This window comes from Tympanuchus pallidicinctus, unplaced genomic scaffold, assembly GCF_026119805.1.
Source record: "Tympanuchus pallidicinctus isolate F22 unplaced genomic scaffold, pur_lepc_1.0 scaffold22, whole genome shotgun sequence".
Lineage (NCBI taxonomy): Eukaryota > Metazoa > Chordata > Aves > Galliformes > Phasianidae > Tympanuchus > Tympanuchus pallidicinctus.
This window is the reverse complement of record NW_026294739.1, coordinates 20,064,767-20,086,006: the sequence shown is the minus strand read 5'-3', so window position 1 is coordinate 20,086,006 and position 21,240 is coordinate 20,064,767. Positions and strand designations below refer to the sequence as shown.

At 35.9% G+C, this 21,240-nt stretch overlaps 1 long non-coding RNA gene across 1 annotated transcript in view; it reads right to left on the bottom strand.

Moving 5' to 3' along the window:
* Nucleotides 1–336: 336 nt before the first annotated feature.
* The window catches only part of LOC128082418 (uncharacterized), an 80,482-nt gene continuing 59,578 nt past the window's right edge, over nucleotides 337–21,240 (bottom strand). The window contains exons 3-7 of the long non-coding RNA XR_008207664.1: nucleotides 16,552–16,744; nucleotides 11,272–11,451; nucleotides 10,613–10,709; nucleotides 2,713–2,808; nucleotides 337–1,602 (exon numbers count right to left, since the gene is read on the bottom strand). This is a non-coding gene — a long non-coding RNA (uncharacterized LOC128082418). The remainder of the gene's footprint in view (nucleotides 1,603–2,712; nucleotides 2,809–10,612; nucleotides 10,710–11,271; nucleotides 11,452–16,551; nucleotides 16,745–21,240) is intronic.

Sequence of the window (21,240 nt, the reverse complement as noted above, 5' to 3'; positions counted from 1 at the left end):
GAAAATTATGCTTTCCTAATTTTATAAATGTATATTTCATTTAATGCCCCAAAGCAAGTAAAATTGAGGTTTTAGAAGTAGAAAGCAACAAACCAGCAGTACTAACTAGATAAAAGCTATATTTGAGGAATAACAGTCCCACCTCTTGTTCCTAACAGGAGCATATGTAATAAATGCAATCTCTGTCCAAAGCCGCAATGGCAGAGGCTGATAAAAAGTGAGAGCAAGGAGAAATACCTTGATACTGAAGAGTAGCAGATACAAGTCTTTCTCATGTCTCAACTCAGTCACATTTTGCACTGCTAAGATTGGTGAAGTGATTCACGTACATTGCTCCAAGATTTAGCAAGGTTTCTCTAACTCACACCTTTATGAACATGACCTTTCTGGTACTTTCTATTCTACGATATGAGGGGCATGTTTCTTCTTAAGAGTCTCTGAAACTACTGAAAACAAAGCAGCATTTCCATCTCAGAATAACTAGGCTTCAGGCATTTCTTCCATACATCACCAGAAATTAAATAAATGTATCAAAATAATTTACTGGGGAAAAAAAAAAACAACACACAAGTGAAAAGAACAGAAATGTGCGCTGAAATGGGTACCTTCAGGTGAGTAAAACAGTCTATAACTTCATGTGCTCTTGAAGTATGGGAACAAATACGATTGCTCTCTCTCCCCCACTGTTGCCTTTCAGTTTTTGGAAAGAAGCAGAAAAAAAACATCAGTGAAGGTTCTGGAGATTCATGAACTGATGAAATATGGACTGCTGTCTTCCACTATCAAAACTATAGGTAATTTATTGGGTGCTGTGCAGATCTGCAAATACCAGCAGACCTGAACCCCACCCTTTTTTTCGAGCAGGACACACACAGAAAGTCATGAAAACGAATTTGGTGAAGGATGATGTAATGTAATGTTCTGCACCAGTGGATTGCTAGAGTACATCAGGCTCCTATAGAAAGCTCTGGCATGTTTCTAATAAGGTGTGGATGTAACTAATAAGCATCGTAGAGATGAACCCACCAAGTTCAGCCATCTCTATTTGGCCTGACGAGGGCAAACTCAAAGTCAGGTAACTGATAACTACAGTTGTGCAGTAGCACTGACACATGGCTGAAACAACACAACCTACTGAAATAACAATAAAGTCTCCTAACTTAATCAGCAAGAGGAGGGACTCAAATGTGGGTCTTCTGTCTTCCAGAACTGTGCCCTAACATTAGCACAAGTCCATTTTCTCTCACTAATCAACCGTTAGCAGACAAAACAGCCTACACTGCACAGATGGGCAGCTTAATTCTTCTTCCATTGTGTTAGCAATACTCTCCATGATGTGGCAGCAGCTGTGATGAGAACGGTAGATGTCCCCAGTCTATGCTTCATTTAGCTCATCGATTTCAAAGGCATTGCCCTGTGCCGAGTGTTAAAAGTCCTTTTCTTCATTGAAAGGTGATCATCTGAAGCACTGTTGAATTTCAGTCATCTTTGGATTTGTTTCTTCTTTTAAATATATGCTACTTTTATCTCCCTTCTAACATCAAGACAGAGCTTGTTGACTTGTGGAGGTCATAGTAAGGTTTATTTGCCACGGCTCCTTTCCTTTAAAAATGAATTTAAAAAATAATTAAAAGAAATTGCAGCACAAAAGAGCCAGCAGTGAACACATTCCTGCTTTAGAACTCGGGCTGGCACAGATGTAACACTGTGAAAAAGATTTCAAGGTAACCTGTGTCTTGCTAGAAGCATACCTAAAGGCACAAGGGAAAATTGGTTCCTCCTGAGCTTTATCATACTATTTGGACCCAAAGAGACCTGATCCCAAAATGAAGGTGTGTTCAGCTAAGCAAAAAATAACAGAATTAGACCATGGAAAAAATGTATTAATTTAATGGTCCCATTGCTGAGACTACATTCCTTGACCACTTCTTCACCTGATGGAGAAAATAAGTTCACTGGCTGGAATCGCTCATTGTTTATTGCTCTTTTATTTCCTCTTATCCTGACTGTACAGTTTTGTCTGAATTTCTGCAAAAGTTATTTGGAAGCTGTGAGTTACTTGTTTACCAACAAGACTGGTGTAGTCCTTATCTTAATTACATTTGGCTTTTGCTCATAAATTCTATGCAGATGTCAAGCTGTAGTTGCCATGAAAGAATATTAATAACCATTCCTTCTGTAAGATGCTGTAAGTGCTTACCATAATCTATACACAGTACTGCACATGCAGCCATGGACTAGACGGCTTCTCATGTCTGGGGAATAAATAAGTAAAAACAGTATATGTTGTACTGGTGAGATTAAGGAAGTAACGCCCTGGAAGGGCAGTGACAATGCATTTCAATTAATTGCCCTGTAGATAGCTCCTCGCAGTCCTGGTTTAAACATAAACACTATTTTACCCTATTTTAAATAGAGGAAGTTATTATTACAGCTGGAAAAAAAAAAACTTCTAGTATATTTTCAAAATGGAAGTTTAAAAAGATTCTCTATTTATAGGAATTATTTTTAAATGGATTTGCATAATGTAAATGCATCTATTGCATCATATCAACAGGATCCAAAACTGCTTCCCACATTCCATCCAGCACTTGTGCCTGCTCTTTGTGATTCTATGACTAATTAAGATTCATCCACATGTAACCTATATTTTTTTTTAAGTCTATCTCCAATGCAACAACACTGCAAATTCAGTAACCTATTGACTCATACCTTCACCTTGGTTGCACCCTTTGTCCTCTTGCTTTCCTGAGGTCTGGGGGCCTTGTATCTGAACCACCCACCAGAAAACTAGCCAACAAACAGCAACTGCAGGACAAGAAGATAATTATGTCAGTGCACTGCTCTTTGCTATATTCTGCACTCTGAGGTCAAAACTAGTTGGATACTGAGATTAATTCTATTATTCACCAGTGTTTTGCAGCACAACATTAGTGTACGAATACCATACATCACTTTCTGGGATCATGCCCAGATATTCCCAGGAGACTCTCCTTGTTCTGAGATGTTATAGCATTGTAATGTTGGCCGCTCTGAAACTGAAAGTAACTGGGTAGGACATCTTTTCAATAAATGTGTGATATCAGATTGCTATTCTGAGCAAAAGGTAATACAGGTCCAGAGGTGTCCTTAAACAACAACCCTCCCCCCCTAACATACATCTAATTCCATTGAAAATAAATGAGTGGAGGCTGGAATACTGCCAACATTTCTGAAATAAACAGGATGTCATGGTGGAGGCTGAGATGACTGAAGGTAATGCATGGCTTTAGAACTTTTGTTTATCACCCTGTCGTTAAACACCACTACACTCCTGCTTCAAAAATTACATGCCTCTTAAGCCAAGATGGCATGTTTGTATATGAAATTCCTTCTAATAGAGCATGAGATGCTGAAGTTCTGCAAGGTGATAGTAGAAGAGCAAAGTTCCTATATTTCAAAATTGGATTCCCTGGAAATTAATTGGATTTGTAGGTTGAGAATTAAAAATCCAAGTAATGCATTTTATTAGCACAGTTATCACACACAGTATATTTAAAGTACCACTTATTTTAACAATGCTGTAGCTCTAATCTGCAGTGCCCATGTATCTGTTTTGTTGTGTGGAAGGCTCTGACTCTGGTAAGAGAGCCGGGGATCTGCAATGCTTGACTGGCTTCCAGTGAAGAAGTTGAACTGCCTATTAAAGATCCTTAAAAGAAGAAATGCAGTGATCTAAAGGCTGCTGCAAACCTGAGATGGATTCTAACCAGAAGGCTCAATATGATATGAGAAAAAGCATAGGTTGAGCCTTAAATGGCCCCAAATTAGTATAGTCCCTTTAATGTATTCTTTTGCCATACTGAGCTATGAGATGTTTCCTTAGGATCTTAAATACCAGCTGCACTTCATCAGTCTTATTTAAAAATAAAAATTATAGTCACAATTCGTATGAACTTGGAGATATAACTGAAGATACATTTCAGGGAAGACAGTAATCTAGAAGGAGAGATAAAAAATAAACACAACTATTTCTTCATTCTGATAAGGTTAACTTGAAAAACTACTAGGAGACTTTCAAAAGCACTCAGAACCACTTCTTGTTCTCCTGCAGGTTGGATGAAATTCCTACACAGCTGATCAGAATATCTATTCCCATACGAAGCACAGCTGAAAACTATTAAAGATAAGTCAATACTATCTGTTGACCATAGGAGAAATGCAGAAGTTTTCTTCTCCTAATGCTTTTTTCCCCTTCTCAGTCATGGTCACAAAGTCCACCATACATTTACCTGTATGTACCATGGAGGTCAGCCAAAGTGGGAAGTTTGTTCAACCTACCTAGAAGCATGAAATGTAGGATATGTTACCACACAAGGAACTCAGAACATTGTAAAATATATGCTACTTTAAAAATCAAGGTAGCCTTGGTTCATTATTAGTGAACTTCTCCTCTCTTTTGCCTTCACTGCATTTTGTTTTGCTTACTAATAACAAGATTTCAATACTCAACTGCCCTTGCTAGTTACTAAAAGCAAAAACATTTGCATGCAGAGCTTGAACAAAAAGACTTGTGGAGAGCATCTCTAGACATATGTATGTATAAATGCATTAAAATGTTTAATGTAATGTGAGCTTTTCAGCTGTTTGGGTGCATTTTGTCATTTTTAATGAATGATGAAAGGAAGCTTTCTGTTAATATTGATGTTCATGAATTTTAATGCTACACCAGAAGGAATTAAACCAAAGAGCACGTTTAATACTTCCTAACAATGACATGAGTATTTAGTTTGCACTTTTTTTTTTTTTTTTTTTGGTAAAACAAGAAAAGAGACTTCTTCTAGTTACAGTTTATGACTGGTATAATAACCATGTGAACTCTGAATGCAAAACAAAGCCTGCATCAAAACGCAGTTGTATTACAGAGATGCATTTAAGTTTTAAATGACTTCAGAGGATTTTAAGTAATCGTAATAGCTAATAAAATAAAAATCAACCTGAAAAAGTGAAATAAATGCAATTTGTTCATGAATGATATTGATCATAATATAGTCCTTAACACTTCTATGAAATTTTGTTATTTCTGCTGTACTTCTTTTTTCCTCTATCTGAATGTATGTCAATCATTCGGATCATCACTTATTTCTTCTGAGGGTGCTACCTCAATCATCAATTAATTATGAGTAAATATATCACACTTAGTTTAAAGATGTTTAATTGCTTATCACTACCTGTTGGTTTTGGTTCTTTAAAAAACTCCACAATAAGTGAAAAATTTGAGAAAGCATTTTTGCCTGCTTTAGAACTTCTACCTTGGGGCACTATTGTTCTTTAAGGCCTCTGGCAACGATAAGGCTGCTGAGATGGCACACCTGAGAGTTTAATCTAACCTGTTTTTATGATAACATGCAATATTTGCTAGATCTACCTGGAATTTCTAGTTACTTCAGTGAATTCCCACTGATTTATAAGTCTCGATTTATCTCATGGCTTTACTATAAGGCACATTAGTCACTGTTTAGAAGGTTAATATATTACCACATATTAACTCCAAAGCACAGTTGATAAAAATGCATAGGATTTTCAATAGAAAGGCACTGTCAGGAAAGAAAAGGTTTTCAGCTTCAGGTACACACACAGCTACAGCAGCTGTGGATGAAGTTGCCTAAACATAATATAAATATATATCGAGGAGGGAGAGGGAAATTATAAAATAAAATCACTATAGTCAGGACATTTCCCAAAGTAATAACTTTTATAGGAAAGGCTTCCAATGAAATATGTAAATGATTAAAGATTTAGTAGTGAGCTTTTGAAATAATCATGAATTCGACAACTGTCAGATTCAGAGGCTCCATACAAGATAGAAAAATAGAATTGATTCTCTAATTATACATGCACATTGATTTTTCATTGATATCAAAGGTCCTCGGGGTGCTGAGATCTTCCAAAAACTCTAGGGCCATAAATGTAACTTCAGGTATCCAAACATTTCATTCATTACTTAAGTCTCTTAGCATGATTAAGCGTCATGGCCTGGGCATGTTTAACATACTAAGTTATCAGCAGAAGGTTAGCTTTATAGCAACTAAAGCATCAGAAATCCAGTTAAATATAAAAAGCCAAAAATTAATCTGTAGACTTGTTTCACCTGTTCTGTTATGCAAGTTCTATCTCTAAACTTCATGGCACTACACTTTAATTTATTTATTTGGTCAACAGGTTAGTTATTTCCCATGTTTTTGACTTGCAGCTATTATTCAACTAGGAAATATATATTGTCTGTATCTTTGTGTATATTCTTTAGTATTTTGCACATACATTTTAATAAATAGAGTTAAATATACATATATAGTACATATATATACATAGTACATATACGTATATAGTACATATATATATGTATACACCTACTATACACATACATACATAAAGTCCCTGATTAGAACCAGAACTAGAATACATAATTGCATTTCTGAGATATTTCCTCATAAATGGAATAATATATTGTAGGAAAAACTTGTAACAGATCCAGAAGGTAGTGCTGCTTGTGCTGCTTTCCTCTACAAGAATGTATTTGTTGCAATATCCCGAATAACACGTAATTACGAGATTTCTTTCTGAAGAGAAAACTACTGTTTTGGTGCTACCTTTCTCTAGAGCTGATAAGATCTGTATACAGTTTGCCTCCTTATAAACTGGGATGATTTTGATGTACTCAGTTTCTGTCACGCAATAAAAAGCACAAACACATTTCTGCTTTCACATATTTTTGGCTAATGCTTCCTACACAGCTGTTTTCCATTTCATCTACACCGAGGTAAGACAGGAATCTGTCTCAGGTTGTGGTGCTGTATGCTTCTGAAAAATAATTCTGCAGTCAGTACACCAGCTTTCCATCATTCCAAGGGCCCACCTGGCTGCTGGACCAACATACTTTGCGTGGCTTTGTCTAGAAGTGTGGACAGGTTTCACTGAGCTCTGCCACTTTGTTTTCTTTCAGTCAACCCAGATTTGGTATTGCCTTTAGGATTTGACATTAGACTGAATACTGGCTTCTGTCATATCTCATAAGGCTGTGGATTATGCCAGAAAGCATCAAAATATCTTTTCTGGTACCTGTTTTTCATTAGCCCAGCTTACTCACAGGAGCTAAAGATTACTCAGTCACTCACTCTGTATAAGCACTTGTGACTGCTTTTCTAAACCCCCAATCATTCTCAAACCCGTTGGCAGATTTCACAGATTTCACACAACTGTTAAAGATTTAAAGATAACAAAGTCTCTTCAAGTTTAATAAAAATGGATGTTTAAATAGGATACAGAGAGGATTTTGAATTTTTCCAAGTTTATCCATAACTTTCCCTCTCATGAGGCAGTTTCTGCAATCACAGTAGTCTGTAGGGTTTTGCTGAATTAACGTTGGAGGAGACCATTGGTCTGAAAATAGACAAATTTTACAATACTACTTAGCAGTCTATCAAAAAAGAGGGTCAGGTCTATGCAGTCATTAGTTCCACAGCTCAAGGTGGAGTCAGTTCTAAAGTTTCCCTGAAACTTTATTGGTACAACCAATATTAATTTGTTTAATTATCTCACTGAATAAAATGAAGCTATCAGTTTTTAATGTCCTTTTAAATACTGTTTAGAGGTTGAGTTATACATCTAACGAACCTTTATCAAGCTATAAGCTCAAAGAGACCAGGTTATCCAATGGAAGCCTACTTAAAAGAGATAACTGCATCTACCACAATCCTACAATGTTTTACACCAAAATCTTCAAGGCTAATAGCATATTGAATCACTATAATAATGAAAAATAAGCAAGCAAGCATAGGCAGTATAAGAAAAGGTTCATGAAAGAGGGATCTCTCAATGAAAACGGAGAATAGATAGTGTTAAGCCACACATATGGCATGTTTAAAACCAGATGCAGCACTAATGCTTCATAAACCATTGCCCCATGCAAATTAAAAAAATATATAGCAGTATAAAAGATGATAATTGCATTACTTTCAGCTTTCCTCTTTTTGATGCTGTATAGAATACTCAACCTACGCTTAAATACTGAATAAATCAAAATGAATCTAATAGGTCTATTAAAAGTGTACTATTAATGCATCTTTATGTAACTTAGAACAGCAGCATCACTTCAACAGAAAAAAAAAAAAAAAAAAAGATAAACACAATGTGTCCTAACAAATAGCAATAAGTGATTATAACAGGTACTTAGAAAAGGAATATTTATTTAGATCAATATCCAATTAAGGGTCCGGGTATTCAGAGTCTACACTTTGGCTTCCCTTTAAATTAGGAAAGTAAAAGCTATTAGCAAATCTTATTAGTTTCATGCTGGTCTCTTGAGATTTTTTTCCACCTGAATACTTTGTGTCCTTTAAAAGATAATTCTAAACACAGTGTGATATTGATTGTTTTAAGGCAGTAATGTGAAAGGATCAAATACAGTGAACGAAAATTTTACTGTATGCATAGTCAAACTTAGGACTATCTATTAAAATCAAAGGTTAATAATTTCCTTCTAAATGAAAAATTAACATCTAATCATTAACTCAGGAAGAGAATGGAACCCTGCTTATCTTTGTAATCATTCGGACTCTGGGTAATGTTACAGTGAACTGTCTGCAGAAACATCAGGAAAAATGCAAACTTCAAAGATTGAAGTTTGCAGGCATATTTTCTCCCATTCTTTGCCTGCCTTCTAAGTGTGTGGCTAATGGCAATGCAAGACCATGTGAGTTGATTTATTTTATGTACTGAGTCATACAAGATGAGAACTGAGACTAAGGTTAGTTTACTGAAACAGGTAAATATAACCCTTCTCAAATACTGCATATGTTATTTTATGGAAGGGTAGAGTACCTGAAAACATTGAATAAAAATGAAGAGATTTTTCCATTTCTGGGGAGTTCTGGTCTTGGGATCTCTTCCTGTCTTTCCTTTCACAGGACAAGTTTGTTAGCTTCTTTCTTTTTTATCCTTTGACATGAGGGAGGAAAACAAGTCCTCTTGGGCTTTGATGTTCTACCCGTAGTTAGTTTGAACATTTCAATAGAGATATTTCGAACTAAGAAACTCAACTAATTCCTCTTTTTCACTCTGTTTTATCCTAATGTGTCTGTATAAGAGATGGACAATGCTGGCTGATTCCCCAGTGAGCTGAAAGCCTTCTGTGTCTCTCCTGCCTTCCCTCAGCTAATGAACATCAATTGACATAAGTGGCACAGTGACATCCACTAATTAGACTATCATTTAACTCAAGAAGCGTGACAGCATGAACATGCTTTGGAGAACCATCTGAGAATACTGTAAAAGCACTATTATAAATTCTGGCTTTCTACACAATATAGATGCACAGTGCATATGCAGATACACACACATGTACACGACAAAACCATTTCTAGGTTAAGACAATTATTTTCATTTCACAATGAAATTTTCAGAACTCATCATCATGTTTCTCTAGTAACAGTGCTTTTTGAATAAGGCTATGAGTGGTGCATCATTTGTTTCACAGCTTGATGATTCTCATTGATGATTCTCATCCCCTTGATATCAGACAATATTCACTATGGCAATAACATTACACAGTCACATAATCTCTATAGAAGTAAAATAAATAAATAAATAAATTAATTAAAAAAAATAAAAAGAAAATAAGTCATTAATAAAAAGAACAAAGATAAAAAAATTATTAAAAAGAGAGAAATAACAGTCCTAGACAAACTTAAGAGGAATGTGGACATTGTTTCATTAAATAGCCTCAATACTGTTCGCCTGTTAGTGTATTAGATTTGAGAAATTAGCATTTGAAATTTTCTTAGCAAGGTTTCTTTGGTGAGGTGTAATTCAAAGCCTATGAAAGGAATGGGCAAGTCATTGCTGACTCTTAAAAAGCATGGGCTCATCTCTATACTCATTCTTTTCACTTCAGAAAAGTGCTAGTGCAAAACCAACTATGAGTTGTACGTATGTGTGTGTACATATACATATATATATACACACACACACACATACACAAACTATCTTTTCAGAGCCATTATAAATTATATTACATTCCATCATCCTTCTTTGAAGTTTCCATTGCATATGGAATAAATACCTCCTGGTTACAGAATATCCAGGCTTGTACAAGAGACGTGCTCTGTGTTATTCATTTGTTTGTCTCAGTACACTCTCAATATTTTTACATTATTCTTCACTGGCAGTATCACAGGACTGTCAGCAGAAATCACCACTGTAGTGCAGTTTTCTGGTGCTTGAGCTATAATCAAATTAACAGAGATTGTAGGGCCTATTGTAGCACTCAGCATATCCGCAATCAGCACGATTTAAACAAGGAGATGATCTTATCTGCACATCAGCAATTTCCACTCCAACAAAAACGAGACTGAAGTGAAGACTTCTTTCCAACAGTTGCCACTGTTCATACTTGAAGGATGTTTATTACAAGGAAATGTGAAGTGTGTTAGTGAAGGGATATAGCTAATGTGACATTAAAGTAAAACCAGCACGATGACCTACTTTTGTTTCTGCTGAATTAAGTTACATTTTGTCTTGCCTTGAGAGACCGTGAATATCATTAGTTAGAGTACCAAGCATATTACGTGCTTACCTTCAGTGACAGATCAAAGCAGCGAGGTAATCCAGGGACAACAGTGTTCATCTGTATGACAGTTATGCACAGTGCAGTCCTGGGAAGAGATCACTGCCTATACAGAATAAGAAAACAGTGTATGTTGCTGGGAGTGCAGTTCAAGACACTGAAATCAACACAAGTGTGAAACCCATTTCTAATTTGCTGTGTTATAAGAAACTGATGAATAAAAATATAACTTCGTTTTGAAAACAGACTATTTTACCCACTTACTTGGATATGCATATGCATCATTAATATATTGACATCATAATTTGCCAAAAGGTATCTATGGATTCTCCAAACATCCCTACTTCAGAAGGTTTGTAGGATCAGAAAACTCAGACAACCTTGATTTTGAACCTTGGACAACCTTGAGCCATTCACAGCTACGAACTCAATCTTTGCTGGAGAAAATGTTTGCAATGTGAGGTGGATGTGGATAAGATCATGAAAGAGCAAATGTTATTCTGTGATGAGCCCCGAGTTCCTGACACTGCACAGTGCAGACACTGTGGTATTTGTTATTCACTGACCTTTAGTGCACTTTCTAGTGTAAAGGATGTAAAATATCAACCAATGTAACTTTTTTTTTTTTGTATCTCGTATGACTGCATCTGTCAAAAAAGCTAACTTACTGATTAATGAACTCCAAAGATAATCTTAAGTTGTGTTCAACTATTGATCATTTTCTGACATTTCCTGCTGCAGATAAAAGTGATGGCTCTTCTTTTTCCATATACATTTTTCTTCCTCCATGTACAAGTACAGAGAATCTTTCAGCACGTTTACAACAAATGAAGTCAAGGGCTTCACTTCTGGAAGAAACGACAGAAGGACTCAGAGATGTGATGCCCACATTAGAATGAATAATTTCAGGAAATTGAGGTCATTTTTTCACTGTTTGCACAAGCTGGAGTTCACTTCTTCAAACAAATAACTGTATATACCTGATTAAATCAGAGTACTTTACACTGGAAGGCAAATGTGTATTCACACTTTTAGTAAAACCCCATCTCTCTAATATTAGAGACTTCCTAAAAAGATTTGTAAGCATTTGTCTATGCAGATCTTCATACAAACTTCATTATTTCTTCTTTAAAAAATAGTTTTTGTTGTCTGAAATTTTCTACATAGTCTATCAATTGCTCAGAATTTGTTTCAGAACTCACCAATAATGTGAGCTATATGTTATAGCTGTGAACTATATGTTACTGTTGACTGTAGATAAGGAACAGCTGCAAACATTTGAAAAGAAATCAGGTCTACTTATTATTTTCAGCTCTTCCAATTTATGTTTAGACTTATGTGCAAAATACTGAGTCAGCAGCAGGTGTACAGTAGACATAAAACTTCCAGAGAAGTCCTTTTATTTCTGAAGGTGAAATTTTGATTTATATTTCTAGGATACTACAAAAAATAATGATACCAAAAATTGTACAGACTGTACAACATGACACACGTATTATTATTATGACACTAGTAAATAACAATGCTCAAACATAATAAAGCTCAAACAAATTACCATATGTCATCTTTTAAAAGGAAAACCCTTGTAAGCTCCTCAGCAACAGATGTCTCAGCGTTCTGTTTTAATCCAAACCAAACCTACAAAAACATTTTCTACTTTGCAATGAAGTAACAGTGAGGTAATTGCCACTGTTTTCCAGTGTTTAAAGACACAAAGTAGTTAACATAGCTCAGCTAAGACTTAGTAACTTTTCATCAACTTCATTCTGAGAGAAACCTTAGAGAAATAGAGGTCAGTTAGTCTTTGTTTCACAGAGATGCGTCATTTGCAAAACAATCCAGCTACCGACTTGACTGGGATTCCATTTCTATGGTAAAAAGGTTAGCTTACCATGTTTTTCTCGGGCTGCATTTCACTGACAGGACAAGGGTGAATTAGGGGAGATTTAAGTTTGATTTCAGAAAGAATTTTTCTTTACTCAGAGAGAGGTGAAGCACTGGAACAGGATATCCAGAGAAACTGTGGATGCCCCATCCCTGGCAGCATTCAAGGATGGGTTGGATGGGGTTTTGAGCAGCCTGGTCTGGTAACTGACAATCCTGCTTATAGCAAGGGGGTTGGAATTAGAAGACCTTTAATGAACCCTCCTGCCTAAGCCAGTCTGTAATTCAAGACCATCATTGGACACTTTCCAGTATGTCTGGAATGAAGAAAATTTCTCCTCCCCATATTATCGCTGAGTTATGATAATTACCCCACAAGAAGAAAACTGACAGTGAACAACTGCCAAAACTAATGATGTTAGACAACAATCACCAGATAAATGGGTGATGAGAGAAGATAAACAGCATCAAGCAGAAACGGTGCACAGTGAAAGGCAAACTGTAACGAACAATGTCAAAAAGAGATTGCCAAAAAAGATTAGGATGAGCAATGTCCCATTGTACAGTAAACCTGAGTAAATGAAGATAAATGACACAAGACACTGATTAATAGGCAAGTGGAGAAAACAGGTAAAAATGGGTAGAAACAAAAAATCAACTTGGCCAAATGAACAAAAATTATTCTTAATAGATATAACACGCAATTTATTTTCTCCTTCAGCACGACTATGCACTACAGTATAGTGTTTCTTCATATATTTGTTCTGCAATTCCAGGATTATACAACAGAATATGATACGCATTCATGCAGATAATTTTCAGTCTCACTCAAATGACATCTCCTTCCAAGACATGTTGTGCTATTTCCCTACCCTGAAGACCTGTAATTCCAGCTCAATAACAAGAGAAGAACTCTGTGGTCCCCTTCTAGATTCTGTAAGTTAAGTTCTTTATGAGCAGACTTTGCAATAGGGGAGTTATTCAGTACTTTCAGGATCTAGTAGTGGGCATTATGCAGAAATAGTACCCATAAGAACTAATAACTTCCGCAACTAGACGAATGTCTGTGGAACACAACAGCAGATCATACCTAGGACGTATTTGATAGTGATGTTTGCTGGAAAATTGTCCAAGAAAAGCACGACAAGCCAATTTCTTTTTTTTTTTTTTTATGACAGAAAGGGAATCCTGGTAAGGTTTGTAGCTGGACTCTTTTGCAAATGACATATTGCAGACAAATCATTCATAAAAAATGCATACTTGCTTTGATATACATTAACTTGCTCACCCTTGCACATCAGCTTTGAGAAGCTGTTTCATATTTCATAGCTTTGCCAAGCATTACACATCAGTGTCAGGGAGTTTAGGATGATCTTAGAGAAACTCAATACATCTCGCAATCACAAATTCAATAATTGGTGATCAAATGAGAATTACAATTCAGAAGGAGCAAGCCTTGTGCTAATTGAATAACTCCATTGCCCTGATTCCTAAGTAAGCAGTGTAATTAAATACAAAGCATACAAATTTCTAGTCACTTCAGATGTAAATTCTATGTTTAGTGCATTGAGGACAGCAGAGAGAGCAATAGCAGTAATCCAGAAAGAGAAGCTAATCTCTCTACATAGACACAGGCCTGCAATGCTGTGACACGGTACTCTAACACATCTAAATAGCAGTCACAATCAATTATATCAAGAAAACACTGAAAAAATATTTCATAAAAGGAGATAAAAGCAATAGAAATAGCAGGCAGCTATTGGCTGCCACAGAGATGGGACCAGAAGTGCATCTCTCTCCAATCATTAATTCACTCCTATTGAAAGACATCGAGGGGAAAAGTCATTCAAGTGGTTCTATCACTCAGGAAAATTGAGAGGTCTACATTTTATGCTGACACCACTCAGAAGTTCAAAAGGACTTTTCTTTCACTAGGATTTACCAGATATAGTATCATAAGAGCTAGCAATAATCTAAAGTATTAAGATATGTTTTACTCGTCCTCATCCATTCTTCTCAATGGCTTTGATAAAGATCAATCAAATCATCAAGTGGCAAGAGGGAAGAGTATCACACAGAAACTCTGACAGTTTGAGAAGCTCTGAGAAACCAGTACTTACTTTCCTCATTCTGGAAATAGAAATCTGTTTGAAAATATTCAGAAATAATGCAAAAGTTAAACCCCTATTCCACAGCAGTAATCCCATGACAGTTTTTGTTGTTCCTGTACTGTCGTGCCTATGATCTTTCTCTGGAAGTATAATCAATTACACATCTTCCAGGTGGTAGGTGCAGATTGGTACAAAAAAAAAATAATAATAATTAAGCATTACCGAGAAGCACAATTATTCTGAAGGTATTTAAATTGCTGAAGAGAACTTCTTTAACAAATAAATGTTTACAAGAGAGATAAAAAGCATTCAAAAGAATCAGAATAGGAAATAAAAATTTTTACCAAGTGGGTGTAGAAGTTCAGTGAGATTGAGGACTTAAGTGTCTAAGCTACTGGCATCTACGCGTAAACCAGTCATCCTAGCTTTGCATTGTAGAGGAAAATAAGCATGTCTGAAGGTAATTAGCTTCACAATGATAAGCTCCTTCTGCCAGATAACTAGAGGAGCTCACCTTGACCAGTTTAAATGTAGATACATAACTCCTAAATGTCTAGTGAGATGAGTTCTCAGTAAAGCTTTAATCACTCAGCTATGGCAGTTCTCATCTTAACCTTTACAAAAGCCTTAGTGAGATGAACGCACACAGTAATCTTATGCTCACATTTCCAACACAGAGTTCACACTGCCTGGCCGGCTGAGCAGGGCTTACCTACACCTGCTGGCAGACAGCTCCAGGGAGGGAGTCATGCATGGAGCATCAAATACTATTCCTTGGGAGAAAATTATTTTAAAAAGCATCCTACATACCAAGTTAAAGTTCATGTACATGAATGGACAACTGGCAGTGCTCTTCAAAATTGATCACTCATTCAATCAACACAAGTTTTGTGAACTGTTGGTAGTTTGAGGCACTTGCTGATAAAGGAGCTCTGGGTTCCAGGATTGCTGCCAGAGAGTCTGTCAAGGTTTAGTCACAAAACAGAGCTGGGATTGAACTTTAGTTTGTAGTGGTTTCCCCTCCAAATTTTACCATTCATACATGAACATTTCAGATGGAATTTCAATGTTGATGTGTACTTGCCTCTTGAAAGACATAAACTTTCAACGTAACAACATAACAACTTGGCACGAATCAAGCCTTTTTCCTGCCTCCTCCAGGCTTCTGATGTGTCCTCGCTGTTCCAATCACAAAAGAAACCAACTATTCAAAATGCACTGTAAAATCCCTCATCAACATCTCAAGAAAGTACGATTTTTAGAATAAGTCATAAATTCCTTTAGTTCTGCAAATCGTTCATGCTTACATAATACTTCTCTGAACACATTTCAGACCAAGCATCCTTTCCTCTATTTCTGCCTCTTTACACAATATTTGTGGGTAGTCACTTAAGAATGCTTCAATAAATCTTGCTAAAATACTTACTAACATCTCTTTTCCCCATGATTATTTATTTATGGTGCAAGCCTCTGGTGCTCAGATATTAATTATCTGGTGTAAGTAGACATCTGTGAATCCACTCCACAGACTGAAGCTTTTAATTTTTTCATTACTTTTTCCCCAGTGTGCACCTTGAATGAGGTAAAGATGCTAGTAAGAATTTGACAGCAGATGTCCAGCTGGTGCAAGTCAGCCCTGTTTCACTGAATTGAAAGATTCAGTGACAATGTGAATTACCAAAAAATCTTCCTCTCATGAGGAAGATACACTTCTTCACTGGAACAAAATTATGAGATGATAAAATACTATATTTATTATCACAGGTCAAGACAAATTCATTCTGAAGCAGTATATTCATCATCTGCTTGCTTGAGTGTCTGTCCTTAACAGGTACCACATGGTTACGGTTAATCAGTTTTTTCTCTCGTGCAAAACTGAGACACTTTCTCAACTGGAACTTCAGCCACATTAGGCAAATATGCAACATTTCTAGTGGTTATAAATCAGCTCACCTCAAAATCTGAAGATGGAACTTCAGCTATATCTTCAATGAAATGGATAAGTTTACATTAGACACAGGTGTAACGCTGCATGAGAAAAGTCATGACGGCTTCTTCTGAGACTGGAGTAATATAATCTAGCTTCTTTCCATTGTCTGTTGAAAATTAGAGTAAAATTTCACCTCACCATCTATTTCTTCAGAACCTTTAATAAGAAGATAAAACGTATTTCAATGATGTGTCAGTATAGATGCACATAAAAGCATTAATGATTGGGGAATTAAAAATGGCTTTTAGCAATAAGAAACTTAAAAAAATAATTTATAGCTACAATCAGAGAAAGTTTACAGATTTATTTTGCAGAAGTATGCTGAGTTTCCTATTTACAGCTTTTGAATCAATATTTTCCAAAGCAACACGGCAGCTCATTCTAGAAGATTCTTTAATTAATTTGAATGCTGAAGCACTGAGAAAATACAAAACAAAAAACATGTTATGCAACATTTAGCTCCACTGAGCCATACAGCAGCATAATTTTTACCAGTTTCACTATGTTCCCATTGTGTTTAATTCTGTTACTTGTTTTAGACTGCAGATGTCTCTGTCTTTTCCCCACAGCTAAGACTGTTCTCTATTATACTGTAATGGCTACAATATGAGCCCCCAGATCTAAGACAATTCACTTGTTATGCGAGGTTAGCAGATATTTTTTTTCACATTTCTATGGAACATTTACTTTCAAACACATACTCTTGACTGAGGTGTTAATTCAAAATAGCCCTTTGAAGAGCTAGTAAGAAAATGAGAAGTGAAATCTAATTTCAGAAAGCGTGTAAAACTGTATAGAGGAAAAAATATCTTTTTTCAGAGAATTGTCAACAGATGACTTTCAAGTACTTCTCATAGATACACAACACTAATGGACAGAACAGAACCTCACTGGTTTACCTAAGAACAAATGCAACAGAAACTAAACTTTTCAGATTTGAGGACGATCTACCGATAAGGTGTTGGCTACATCTGTCCCCACCTGATGGGTTTAGGCAGCTTTTCACTCAGCAGAATTTAAGTGTAGTGGCATGCAACTGTATTATAAATATTCAATGGAGATAATTATTATCCTTCATTCAAGATCACTAATAGTTGATCGCTCATTTCACTTTCACCACCACTTTGAAGCCATTGATACAATCTCAATGTAGTCAGATCAGGAAATCAGTACCAACCAGTTATTAAATCTTCCAAGTGTAATCTCCAGTAAGATGATATTAATTCAATAATTAACTTCTTTATTCTTTTTTCTGTTGAAGAAAGAAAAAATATGCTCTATGCATAAGAGAATATAAATATAATAATAATTGTAATTAATAAATTACAATTTATTTATAAAATAAATTTATAAAATTTATTTATAAAAATGTAATATAAAGCTCATAATAAATTGATATTGAATGGCATCAAGCAATGGAAGCAGGCTCCAGAATTTTACTGTTGGTCTGTAAAGGTTTCACTGTAGCCTTAGAGCTCATGTGTTTCTGTGCATAGTACACAAGACTAGAAAATGGACTGGTATTTTTCAAGAGCAAAAAAAAACCAACTCATGTAATCTCCTGCTACATCATATTTGCATTTAAATAAGAAATGGTTTCATAAGATACGTAAAGTTGTTCTGAATGAACAGATGGAAAGGCAACCACATGAGATGAATCGTTTGTTATGCTTTTTTTTTTTTTTTTTTTTTTTTTAAATCAAATGACCAGTCTGGCACATCAGGCAGATGTACAAAACATTTTGCAGCATACAGGTGTTGAACAATCTTTTCCTCCCTCACACAAAATAGGATGTACGTCATCCAGAATCCAGAAATGTCATTTAAAACATGCTGGCTCTATGCCTGTCCTCAGCTGTTCATACCTGTTAGCTGCTATTAAATACTTCAGAATGCTAGCTCAGCACACTTTAACCTTCTGAACCATTTCCCAGCCCCACCAACCCCCACAGCCAGAATGTCTGAAAACCAAGAATGCACAGAGGGCTCTGATGCTCTGATTCTCGTTTCTTACATTGCTGCTCCCAGTGGGAGGGCAATTAACATTTCTACTGCATTTCTATTCTTTAAGCATTTTTGAAACTTTTTAGAAGAAAATAGCTTTAAATGCATTTCCTAAGCCTTTTATCTTACAGAATCCTGGAATGGTTTGGGTTGGAAGGGACCTTCAAGATCACCCAGTTCCAACACCTTGCTATAGGCAGCAACACCTCCCACTAAACCAGGTTGCTCAAAGTCCCACCCAACCTGGCCTTGAATTCTTCCGGGGGGGGGGCATCCATAATCTCATTGGGAAACCAGTTCCACAGTGCCTCACCATCCTCACAGTAATGAATTTCTTCCTAATATCTAACTTAAACCTACCTTCTTCCAGTTTAAAACCATTACCTGTTAGCCATATGTTAACAGTTTATCTCGCGATACATAGGGGAATGGCTGTCTTAGCAGTACAGTGTAGCCTGAGGGAAGGCTGGTTTACAAAAATGGTTAAACTAAAGAACTATTTGCTGTTAGCTGAAAGGATACTGTTCATGATTTCTTTTTATTTTTATTTTTTCCTCGTGTCTATTCATTTTTGTTATGGTTATTCACATACAAGTCTGGGGTAGTTCATAAATATTTATTAGACAGTAGGAATAACACAGAAGAGACTTTGAAGAGAAAAACACCCACTGTGATGCAAAAGGCAGTTTGTAGACTTATAAGCCGCACTGAGTAACATACATAACATGTCCTGAGAACTATTAAATGCAGACTGGTGGTGCCAATAAAAATTTCATTTTGAAATCCACCCAAACAAACGTTACCCTTGCTATTGACATTTGTAATCTGTTCCTCCCACTCCTGTAGCAAAATAAAAAAATAAAAAAATTGAAACTAGGCCACACTGTACTATTACCTGTTATGGATTCTCCATTACAGTTGGAGAAATAGTAACTAGGTCAGCAAATTGGTGAGATTAATTAAAAACAATCATAAGATATGAGCCTTTCTTCACTGCAAAATTACCATTTAAATCACAGAAGCAAAAAACAGGACAGAACCCCTAACATAAAAGTTGAGAGAACTGGAAGTTGCAAAGGCTCATTTCCAAGAAAGAAAAAAAAAAAAAAAAAAAAAAAAAAAAAAAGTCATTTGAAACTTTTCAGCTAATAATTTCCAGAAACTATATTGTTTACATATGACAGCTGATACAAAACCAAACTAAATGATTCCCAGCTCTAGTCACCTCTAACCTTGATGTTTACAACCACCATTTCATTTGTTTTTAAGGAACAGCTTAAGAAACTAGAGCAATATAACATTGATCAACACTTCACTTGAGCCTATGAACTCACATTCTGGAGAGGAACAGAGCTTTGAGAACGAATAAATGAAATGCATAGGTTACATAACACGTCTGGGAAAAATCACTGTTACACTGTCATTGTTAGTAAATTTCAGGTATATACATCATATGTATATATGCACACACATGTACATAACATGCAAGTTTGTGTGTTACATGGGCAGAGTGCTATTATTGTTATATGGCAGGATGGGAGAAACACTGCTCCATATTTCAGAGAACGCAGGCTACTAACATACACAATCTTTTTATAAGTTCTATCACTTTGCTGATAAATATAATCTAACTACATCACATGAAATACAACTCTTGATCAAATTCTTTAGAGATTTATGACTTCCTAATTTTCAAAGTCTTCCAGAGTTATACTGAACCCTTTGATGCAAAATGGATTGGCAAATAACACTTCAGTGTGGAATCTCAGAACTAATTTAATCTTGCTGCTACTTTGGACTCTCTACGTTTTGCATAATATAAATACCTGCATATACTAGGACTGCAAAAACAAGAAGTTAATTACGTTACAAGAGTTGCAGGTTCATAGTTTGGATTTACTCTGAGAAGAAAATCCGAGTCCCATTGGCAGCCTGTCAGCTTTCCTTTGAATTGCCACAATAATTAATGTCCTTTTCATCTGTGTGTCCTTTTCAAGTGTGTCTCCAAAACAGGACAGGTGGTTTACACAGTTGCTAAAAACTGCTAAATATCACTGGCACCATAATAGTGTGGCTACAAGAATGGTCCTGCTCCTGAAAACTTTAACAGTCACAAGACCAGCTTAGTTGTTTTAAGCTCAGTTCTACTGATCTGTCTATACTTTCATACACATAAGATGCGCTTATGTTTATATATCTATGCAAGCAATTGGGAAGTTTACTGAATGTAAAAGCTTCTCAAAATAAATAAACAGAGGAAAAGATGACTCAATATTTCAAGAACACCACACATCTTATTGCTCAGAGCTCAAGACCTTCTTCTGATTTTGCAGGTCAGAACATTTCAAGGAATACATCAATGTTCAGAATGCCAAAGAGGGATGCAACAACAATATTTTTTAAAAGGCACTGGATTTCTAAATGTTAACGTCAGCACTGAATTGAAGAGATTTCATAACATAACTGTCCATTACCTCTGCATGGCAATGGTGAGCAGAGTACCACAGAATTAACAACAAACTATTAGTAAATTACTGAAGTTTTATGTTAATACAAGTGTATCTGCTGTGCCACCTGGCCAATATTTGGAAAGGCAAGAACCTGTTTTGCAGTATTTATCAATACCAAAGACTAATTCAAGCACTCTT